Here is a 10536-nt window from a genome sequence, read left to right on the forward strand (position 1 = left end):
CCTGCTGAAATGTTTGTATTGTGCACATGGCTCCCTCGACCTCTGTCATTTACCAGGTTTCTCTTCATTTTACAGGAAGAAGCCAAAAATAGAAGAAGAAATGCTCCCGTAACAAAATGAATTAAGTAACAGCGCCCCGCCTTTGGTATCAGCTGGGCTTCCATCCTGGGGGAGTGATTTAGGTTGGCGACTGCTGAGGAGAGAGTACCTACCTCGTTTAGGTGTAAGTACGGGGAGTAGCTCGTTCTGTTGGAGATGGAACAATTGTCATGTTCAGGACAATATTGTTATTGTGATTAGAGTCCCAATGAAACAATAAATACACCAATACATAAAGTAACTTGCACAGTTTATCTTACTATATAATATATACATAATCACAGTAAAATGTTTAGACTAAGGTCACATTAGTAATATAACTGATAGTCAGGAGGTGTCTTGGTACTTCCAATATCAATTCCAGAATGAAGCAGCTGTCACAGAGCCGGAGCTCTGATCTGTGTGTTACATAAAACAATAGTTCAGTTCATTATTCTAAAACATACTGTTAATTTGCAGGATATATGTAAGCGCTATCTGATGAACGTATGTGCTCACCAGAGACTGCTAATGTTCCCATATATATTATGCTTCAGGTAAACATTCACCTCCAAAAGCCAAACAGTTCATCATCATCATCAACATTTATTTATATAGCGACAGTATATTCCGTATATGTATATATTACAATTGGGAACACACACAGCAATAAAACAATACTGGGTGATACAGACAGAGAGGTCAGAGGGATCTGCTCACCAGGTTACACTCTATGGGACAGTTCTCATTATATAGCATTTAATGTGTCATTTAAATAGACATTACTAGCTGATAATGTTATCTCCATATACCACATAGACCACCCCTTGATTCTTTAATTACTAGGGAATATTTCTCCCATGAGCCTTACTAAGCTGTTAGTAAGGCAGTTTTAGCAGAAGTATATATTGTGCATCCTTCACTGTATAGTATAATTTGAAGATAGATAGATAGATAGATAGATAGATAGATAGATAGATAGATAGATAGATAGATACAATCTATACGATTTGAATTTTCCTATGTTGGGAAAAACAGCCTCATCTCTCATTACAGGCAGAACATCTAAGAGTTGTTTTCACCTGTAACACTTGTGGTTCCAAGGAGTCTTTATGTGAACAGGAAGAAGTTCTATCCCAGTCGGATATGTTGTTTCAACAATACATCTATTCTCTCAATCAGTTCAGCTGGCTGGGAATGATATAGTGCATATAGTAACAAGTGTACCCCCTGTGACTCTACCCAATAATGCACTTTCTTTTCTTGTGAATGCCATTATCTGCCTTTATACCCCGATATGACATACTGGCACTTTTTCTCCCCACTTCCATTGAATATGCTCTGCTTGCAGAGCATGTTGATATACACTGCTGCCTAATTGTTGTGGCCTCTGCCATACCAATAAAAATCCCCACCGATCCTCTGCTCAGGATGTTCCCAACACATTCCACACCTACTGATTGTAGAATATAACAATTATATTCAGTGATGTATTTATCTAGCAGGGAAACGAAAATGGCCAACGCTCTCCAGCACACTGGTCATAACTTACAGGTGTGCTACAAGAAAATGGCCAAAGCTCTCCAGCACACTGGTCATAACTTACAGGTGTGCTGCAAGAAAATGGCCAACACTCTCCAGCACACTGGTCGTAACTTACAGGTGTGCTACAAGAAAATGGCCAACACTCTCCAGCACACTGGTCATAACTTACAGGTGTGCTACAAGAAAATGGCCAACGCTCTCCAGCACACTGGTCGTAACTTACAGGTGTGCTACAAGAAAATGGCCAACGATCTCCAGCACACTGGTCGTAACTTACAGGTGTGCTACAAGAAAATGGCCAATGCTCTCCAGCACACTGGTCATAACTTACAGGTGTGCTACAAGAAAATGGCCAACGCTCTCCAGCACACTGGTCGTAACTTACAGGTGTGCTATAAGAAAATGGGCAACGCTCTCCAGCACACTGGTCGTAACTTACAGGTGTGCTACAAGAAAATGGCCAACGATCTCCAGCACACTGGACATAACTTACAGGTGTGCTACAAGAAAATGGCCAATGCAATGCAAACATCTGTGTTACTACGTACCCTAGAGTCCTACAAGGTTGTACTAACACCCTACTACCAGCCACAAGCAAACAGACATCACAATAGTCATTTTATATTGAAATGTGCAGAAATATGTCATGTTTATGTTTGTAACCTGTGGAAGTTGTGTTACCTTCATGTCACTTAGAGACTCAGAGATTGCGTTTAACCAGTGGTGCTTAAGTTTTTTTAATACAGTTGCATGTTGTCTCTATCTCCCATATCATTGTCTTATCCCTGTCCATTTATGATGTGTTATATATAAATGAATATTATTGTAATTATTATAAAATAAGAGGTTCATTGAAAACAATGATGTCACTTTAATTCATTCACACACTATATAATTAATTGGTAACAAGTTCAGGAGCCGGATCAAAACATCACTTATTAACTTACAGATGTCACATCCAGTACTGTCCATATCTGTCCTTCATTTAAGTCTGGTCTTACTCTGATGTATAAATCTGTATGCTGAGCTTCTTGGGTGGCTTTTAAAATTGTCTGTATGTCAACTAAATTCTAAATGATAGAGTCCATCTTGTGTATTATGTGATAGGCTAGGTCCAAATTGGTGTTTTTTCTCCATATTAGGCGTTCTGTGTCCATGAGCCGGAGATATTAGGCCCTGACATTGTACAGACTGTACTTGATTTCTAGGATATTTCCCCTGCTCTGTGGTCCGACTGTGGAGAATTCAATAATAAAAATATTACTGCACAGACACTATTAGCAGAACTACAGTTAGTGTGTTTGTGAGAGGAGGGGAGGGGAGGGGGGGGGTGAGGGGCAGTTTGCCTTTTGTTCTTAAAAAATGTGTTTCTTGGGTTTACGCTCCCTTAGTGTATAATACAGTCCACTTAAAGCGTATCATGCGCTTTTTAATGTATGGTGTATGCTAAACTTGATGTGTATCTTACTAAAATGTATGCAATTTGCACACTATGCAGAGTCGTGCGTATCTTAAGATACAGGTGGCTATGAATAGTTAGTATTTATTTTAAATATAACCTAAGTGTTTGGTGTAAATTATGTCTGACTCTACATAAGGCCCACAGTGCAGAATTGTGAAGCAAAACTCCAGCAATTGTATATCTGAAAAATATCACCTCAGCAAAATGGCCGGATTAGCCTTAAAACACAATGGGCCTGAGTCATTAAGGCAAAAAAGAAGTAAATGTTCTCTGGGACAAACCATGTACAATGCAAGGGGTGCAAATTAGTTTATTATTTTGCACATAAGTTAAATACTGGCTGTTTTTTCATCTAACACACAAATACTTAATAGCTTTATTATTACATTGAAATTTAAAGTTGATCTAGGACATGCCCTACCCCAACTACAAATCTGTCCCCACATTTGAAATTTACCTCCCCCTCCAATGCAACATGGTTTTGCCCAGGTGCAAATGTTACTCCTTTTTTATGCTTTGCTCTCCTAAATGACTCAGGCCCAATAGGTGTGAAATCTGCAAATTCAATCATCTTTAGTCTGAGCATAGCCGTATAGTGTGACTGTGGTGTGTATAGTAATCTGTGTTTTATGGCAATTTGTGTTTTCCAGTCCCTCATCCAATTCTCTGATCATTTGAATTAAAAGTACAATCAGTTTTTCTGGAGCTATGAAAGTCACCTACTTTGGAGTCGGCTCCTTTAGGCGTTCGTATGGGATGTCTTTGCATTCCTATGATACAGGCAAGAGAATAGAAATAATTTTAATAGGAAAAAAACAATCTAACCAACAATATAAGCTCTTTATGGGACATTATAGGTTTTATGACATTTATTTCAGAAGATATAATATGTCTATAAAGGTGTGGCATCAGTAGAGTAGGGTAAGCAGAGGTGTGGGGTATAAATGGTGGGGGTTGTAGCAGAAACCCAAACACTACTCTATTACTACAGACATGTCACTCAGCCAGAGTAGGTAGGTAGGTAGGTAGGTAGACAGAGATACGGACATGCTCTGACAATTCTCCTCCAGTCCTTATTCGGCCAGGTATTGTGTGATGTAGTTCCACAACATTTGGAACATGTCTTGCGGTGGATTTTCCTAGGTGTAACAGTCTATTGACGCTCCTTCCTCTTAAAAAGTCTTCTCCAGAAGCTGTTTCTGTAGATAAAATGCAAAATAACATACTGGTGTCTTCAATTCTCCAAATGCCTGTTTATGGGCATTGTGGCTTGTAGAATATCTGCCTTATTATAAGAGTACTTAAACTGTGCCAATAAAAATCAGAGAAAAATTAAATTAGCTTTTCCTGACCATAGAGAACGAGTGAAGAGATGGCTTAGTAAAAAATATTATTTGAAAAGGGAAACAAGGCTGAAAGGCTCCTGCTACCTATGCTCAGATTAACCCATAGTAATATCTTTACACATAAAGGGCCTGAGTCATTAAGAAAAGTAAGGCAAGAAAAAGGAGTAAATGTTCTCTGGGACAAACCATGTTACAATGGAAGGAGTGCTAATTAATTTATTATTTTACACATAAAGATAAATACTGGCTGTTTTTTCATCTAGCACACAAATACGTGATAGCTTTATTTTTATACTGAAATTTAAAGTTGACCTAGGACATTCCCGACCCCAACTATAAATCTGTGCCTACATTTTAAATTTACCTCCCCCTCCAATGCAACATGGTTTTGCCCTGATTCAAAGTTACTCCTTTTTTATGCTTCGCTCTCCTTAATGACTCAGGCCCAAAGACAGCAAAGGGAGAGATCCTGCTAAACTTATGAATGAATCTGAAAAATTCTGTCAAAAGTTAAATAGTTTACTAACTAACACCAAGGCTCATCCAAATTAGATTTGTTCTATTAATGACCTCCTAGTCGATTGCAACTTATCCGGATTGTCACATTTTAATACGGAACATCTTGAGAAGGAGATGGGTGAGATTGGTCAAGCCTTTAAACATCAAAAAACATGGAATTAGCGCTATGTTCCCTAACCCTTAACCTAATTTCACTCTAATGGTATTAGACAAAGGTGGCCATTCGCCTCCCTCTTGTCCTTGCTTTTACAATTGAACCTTTGCAACTGTATTCAGACAGAGCCAGGAAATTAAAGAAGGGGTTAATATCATTTCAGAGCTTGAACTACTTTGCTTATCACTTGTCTGGGTCACAGGTGCATTATAAATGGAAATCATCAAAGTCCTAAAAATAGTAAAATTATACATAAGAATACATCTTGCCATTGCAATATGTAAATAGGATCCAGTATGCATTTCACATAAATACATTTAACCCTGGCAGTAATAATGTTTTTAATTAAGGACCCCTGAGCAACTGCTGTCTTCCTCTTTAACATTACAGAACCAACAGCAACATTCTGCCTATCAAACAGTACATTAATCATACTCGTGTTGGCACAAAACTTACCCTGTGGTAGAGGTCAGCTTCAATCCTTAAATTTTCTTTGCTGCTGTTTCATACACTTGATACAGGTTTATTTGAATAATTATATTAATTATACTACAAGTATAAAAATCTTTTTTTATAAAAAATTTAATTCTTAAGTTTACGGCACATTGACATATGATACAGTCCACTTAAAGTGTATCATGTGCTTTTAATGTATGTTGTATGATCAGCTTAATGCATATCTTACTAAAATGTATGCATATTGCATACTATGTAGAGTCTCGCTTATCTTAAGATTAAGGTGGCTATGAATACTTAATATGTCTTTTAAATATGGTGTAAATTATATCTGCCTCTACATAAGGCCCACAGTGCAGAATTTTGAAGCAAAACTCCAACAATTGAATATCCGAAAAATATCACAGCTGCAAAATGGCCGGATTAGCCTTAAAGCAAATTTGTTTGAAATCTGAAACTTCAATCATCTTTAGTCTGAGCATAGCCTTATAGTGTGACTGTGGTGTGTATAGTAATCTGTGTTTTATGGCAATTTGTGTTTTCCAGTCCCTCATCCAATTCTCTGATCATTTGAATTAAAAGTACAATCATTTTTTCTGGAGCTATGAAAGTCACCTACTTTGAATGTGGCTCCTTTAGTCTGATGTAAGGGATGTCTTTGAATTCCTATGGTACAGGGAAGAGAATAAAAATCATTTTAATAGGAGAAAACAAATCTAACCAACAATATAATCTCTTTATGGGACATTATAGGTTTATAACATTTAATTCAGAAGATAAAATATGTCTATAAAGGTGGCATCAGTAGAGTAGGGTAAACAAATTTGTGTGGTATAAATGGTGGGTGTTCTCGCAGAGACCCAAACATTATTCTATTATTATAGACATTTCACTTAGCCAGAGTAGGTAGGTAGGTAGGTAGGTAGGTAGACAGAGAGACAGACACACTCTAACAATAAAATGCTTAACGGTTGATAACATAACCATAGACCTTTCTTGGTCTTAACCTTAACGTTTAGGTGCTATAATAAAAGACACCACACCGACTCGTTGGCAAATGAAAACTAATTTATTTAAATAACCGCTTACTATTATGGTGGTCTAAAACATGTCTAAGACTTGTCTAAGCGCATCCTAGTATCTGCACGTTAATAGGACAACCGTCCCCAGACAAGCCAGAACCCGCCCTCTTCTGGATTAAATGTAACGCACCACAAGCCAGCCCAGAGGAGCTGTACTTGAACTGGACCTAACCCGACTCCATGACTACCATGAATGTGCGCTTCACCCACCTTGCTTATCCTGGACAGTGCTAACTGGCCACGACAAAGCTGCACCAGCCTCAGTACTGCGATTCATGGATTGCTCACGCTTACCAAGCAACTCCAGAAATACCTCCGGGGCTGAACCAGCACCCGCATCATACCAGAGGACCTGCACCTATTGGCCCTCATACCTCCGGGGCTGAATCAGCACACCCATACCTTACCACAACCCATGCTCCAGGCTGGCTAAACCTGCCCCCAGGGCTGAATCAGCACACCCGTACCATACCATGGCCTGTGCTCCAGATTAGACAAACCTACCTCCGGAGCTGAACCAGCACACCCATAATGTACCATGGTCTGCCTCTCTTCTAGGCCCAACCTACCTCCGGAGCTGAACCAGCACACCCGTACCATACAATGGCCTGTGCTCCAGGTTGGACAAACCTACCTCTGGAGCTGAACCAGCACACCCATACCATACCAGGGTCTACGCTTCTTCTTGGTCCAACCTACCTCCGAAGCTGAACCAGCACACCCGTAATGTACCATGGTCTGCGTTTCTTCTAGGCCCAACCTACCTCCGGGGCTGAACCAGCACACCCGTACCATACCATGGCCTGTGCTCCAGGTTGGACAAACCTACCTCCGGAGCTGAACCAGCACACCCGTGCCATACCAGGGTCTACGCTTCTTCTTGGTCCAACCTACCTCCGGAGCTGAACCAGCACACCCGTACCATACCACGAGCCTGTGCACTAAGTGACTCCAGATTTCTCCATGTCTAGCACTTGTATTTTAGATAACCAACCCCTCACATCAATTGTTTACCAATAATTAGTAATCACTCCTTACTTATATCAGCAGGAAAGGATACCTTCACCCAGGAAGTGAACATCGGCTCCAGGAATTTGAGCTAGGAGGGAGGGCTGCTTTCCCTGGAGCCAAGAGAGCTCTCTAACTCCTCACCGTTTTTTAATCCATTCCCTTTGTTCCTTCCCCCTATGACACTTGTCCAGACAACACCACACCTTCCTGCTTTGTTATCCCTTCGTGATCCAAATAGTTATACACACAAACCTCAGCTTGTATTTTCCCTCAGCCCTAATCATCCCTCAGTTCTCTTTCTCATCCAACCTTCAGTCGGCTGATAATTGTGTCATGGTTTTGTCTGATGTAATTCCACAACATTTGGAACATGTCTTGCAGGGGATGAATATTTCTAGGTGTAAAAGTAATGTTTATTGACGCACCTTTTTCTTAAAAATCCGGCTCCAGAAGCTACATTTGTACTAGAGTTTTAATTCACTTTGGATGTGGGTCCTTGAGTCGTACGTATGGTATTTCTATGTACTCCTATGGAACAGGGGAGATAATAAAAATCAATTTAATAGGAGAAAACAATCTAACCAACAATATAATCTCTTTATGGGATGTTATAGGTTTATGACATTTAATTCAGAAGATAAAATATGACGCACCTTTTTCTTAAAGAATCGGCTCCAGAAGTTAGGTGCTTCTGTAGATAAAATGCAAAATAACAGTCATACTGGTGTCTTGATTTCTCCAATTGCCTGTTTATGGGCATTGTGACTTGTAGAATATTTCTATATTCTATAAACATCTATGTAGGTGTCACGAGCCACGGCGGTACTCACAGCCGCCGCGGCTCGCTTCCTGTTCTCTCTGGCGTCCCGGCCGTCACCATGACGACCAGGACGTCACTTCCTCCCGACCGTTGCCTAGGCAACGGCCGGACGCCTCTTCATGGCCGCGTCCCGGTAGCCGGGTGCGCACGCGCATAGGGGGCAAGTAGTCAGATTAAGCCTGAGGCTGAATTAGCAGGCATTAGCCTGCAAGTGTGGATTCCAGGGCTAAGCCCTGATTGGTGTTTAGGGCAGCAGGCAATTAGCCTGCCAGTGTGCTCTATCTGGGGGCAGGCTCTGATTGGCTGCTGGCTGTATTTAAGGCAATGAGGTCTGCTGCCTCATTGCCGGTTATAACTTCTGTTGCCAGTCTGCTGACCTGCACTGTGCCTTGTTCCTGCCTGTTGGACTTTCTGCTGATTACCCGTGTATGACCCTTTGCCTGGATTTGGACTTTGCTTGTGTATCTCGTGACCCTGACCTCTGGCCTGTTTACCGATCTTCCTGTCTGCTCGTGACCCTGACCTCTGGCCTGTTTACCGATCTTCCTGTCTGCTCGTGACCCTTGACCTCGGCTTGTTAATTGGAATTGCTACCTGCTTCCGGCCCTTGATCTCTGCTTGGACTTCATTCCGCTTGCCTGGGTTCTCCCCAGCCGGTACACACTTCACGACCCTCTGTCAGTCTGCAGCCCAGCTTGTCCCCACCATCAGGGGCTCCAGTGAACACCTGACTGGCAGAGTAGACTCCGGGTTGTGTTGTGCCGACTGGAGGGGTTCCTAAGAGTAGGTTAGTGTTTATCATATATTAAGCACTATATCTATCTGGGGGTTACAGTATTAGTGAGCCCCCCAGGGCATCAGCTGCTTCCTAGATGGGGAGATTTAACAAATTCCTTTTGAGAATCTTTTTTTTCCCCCGCTCATGTGTGTCCATGTTCATTTATATATTTTTTAAATGCCAAAGGGGATGAATTCAGTAGTCAGGATAATTTCAGAACTTTAACTACTAATCTTACCATTTCTCTGGGTCCACTTGAAATCATCAAAACAGATTATGTCCAAGTCATCGAAGCCCTAAAAATAGTAAAATTATACAAATGAATACATCTTGGCATTGCAATATGTAAATAGTATGTAATATGTATGTATGTAATAGTAGGTATGTAATATGTAATAGTAAACAGTATGCATTTCACTTGAATACATGTATCCTTGGCAGTAATAACGTTCTTAGTTAAGGACCCCGAGCAGCTGCGGTCTCCCTGTGTAACATTACAGAACCAACAGCAACATTCTGCCTATCAAACAGTACAATAATTATACTCATGTTGACACGAAATATACCCTGTGATAAAGGTCAGCTTCAAACATCCATACCGTTGATACAGGTTTATTCTAATAATTATTATTTATACTGCTAGTAATTTCTGCATAGAAATTAAAACTTACAATTAAAACATAACACTTACCATTTCTGTAAGACCTTCACAGGCCCTTCAGGCAGCTGCATGATGTACTGAGTTGTGACAGCCTGAAGGGACTAATAAGTAGTATTATGCTGCATGATATCCAGAGCTGAGTAAGGGGGGAGGGGGGGGCACAGGGGGCACGTGGCCCGGGCCCCCCTCACTCAGAGGGCCCGTCAGTAGCATCCTACCTGAAGTCACCGCTGCTGGTGCTGTTGCTAGGAGACATCAGCTCCAGTAGACTCCGCCCCCTGTGATGTCTGCAGCTGCACCTACTGGCTGCGTGTGTGTGAGCCGAGGCTGAACGCAAAGCATGATGGGAAATGTGGCCTATTTGAAGCTAGCGTGCCAGCAGTGGTCAGTGGTACCCTCTGGAATGAGGAGGTCATGCTGGGACTTATAGTTCCCCCCACAGCCGGAGAGGGACAGCTTTATGCTCCTGACACTGCTCTGCTAAATACAAGGCTTGTTTTAATTACAGTTATTTCCTGCTATGTACCATTAACTGTGCATTATTTCCCCGGCAGCGCTAGGCTGCTGGTAAACAGGAATAGTCTTCGCAGCAGAGGGGTCACTTCGCCGCTCCCAGATTATCCC

General features: G+C 41.4%; 2 long non-coding RNA genes across 2 annotated transcripts; both read right to left on the bottom strand.

Annotated features, from left to right (window-relative positions):
- Nucleotides 1-332: 332 nt before the first annotated feature.
- Nucleotides 333-6230, bottom strand: LOC142160165 (uncharacterized). Its single transcript, XR_012693081.1, has 6 exons — nt 6180-6230; nt 5002-5084; nt 4143-4284; nt 3809-3855; nt 2571-2857; nt 333-497 (listed from the first exon to the last, which is right to left on the bottom strand). It is a non-coding gene; the product is annotated as an uncharacterized LOC142160165 (long non-coding RNA).
- Nucleotides 6231-8306: 2076 nt separating this feature from the next.
- LOC142160166 (uncharacterized) lies at nt 8307-10173 on the bottom strand. The gene is made up of 3 exons (XR_012693082.1): nt 10131-10173; nt 9490-9547; nt 8307-8344 (listed from the first exon to the last, which is right to left on the bottom strand). It is a non-coding gene; the product is annotated as an uncharacterized LOC142160166 (long non-coding RNA).
- Between the last annotated feature and the right edge of the window lie 363 nt (nt 10174-10536).

The sequence above is a fragment of the Mixophyes fleayi genome, chromosome 6 (genome assembly GCF_038048845.1).
Source record: "Mixophyes fleayi isolate aMixFle1 chromosome 6, aMixFle1.hap1, whole genome shotgun sequence".
Classification (NCBI taxonomy): domain Eukaryota; kingdom Metazoa; phylum Chordata; class Amphibia; order Anura; family Limnodynastidae; genus Mixophyes; species Mixophyes fleayi.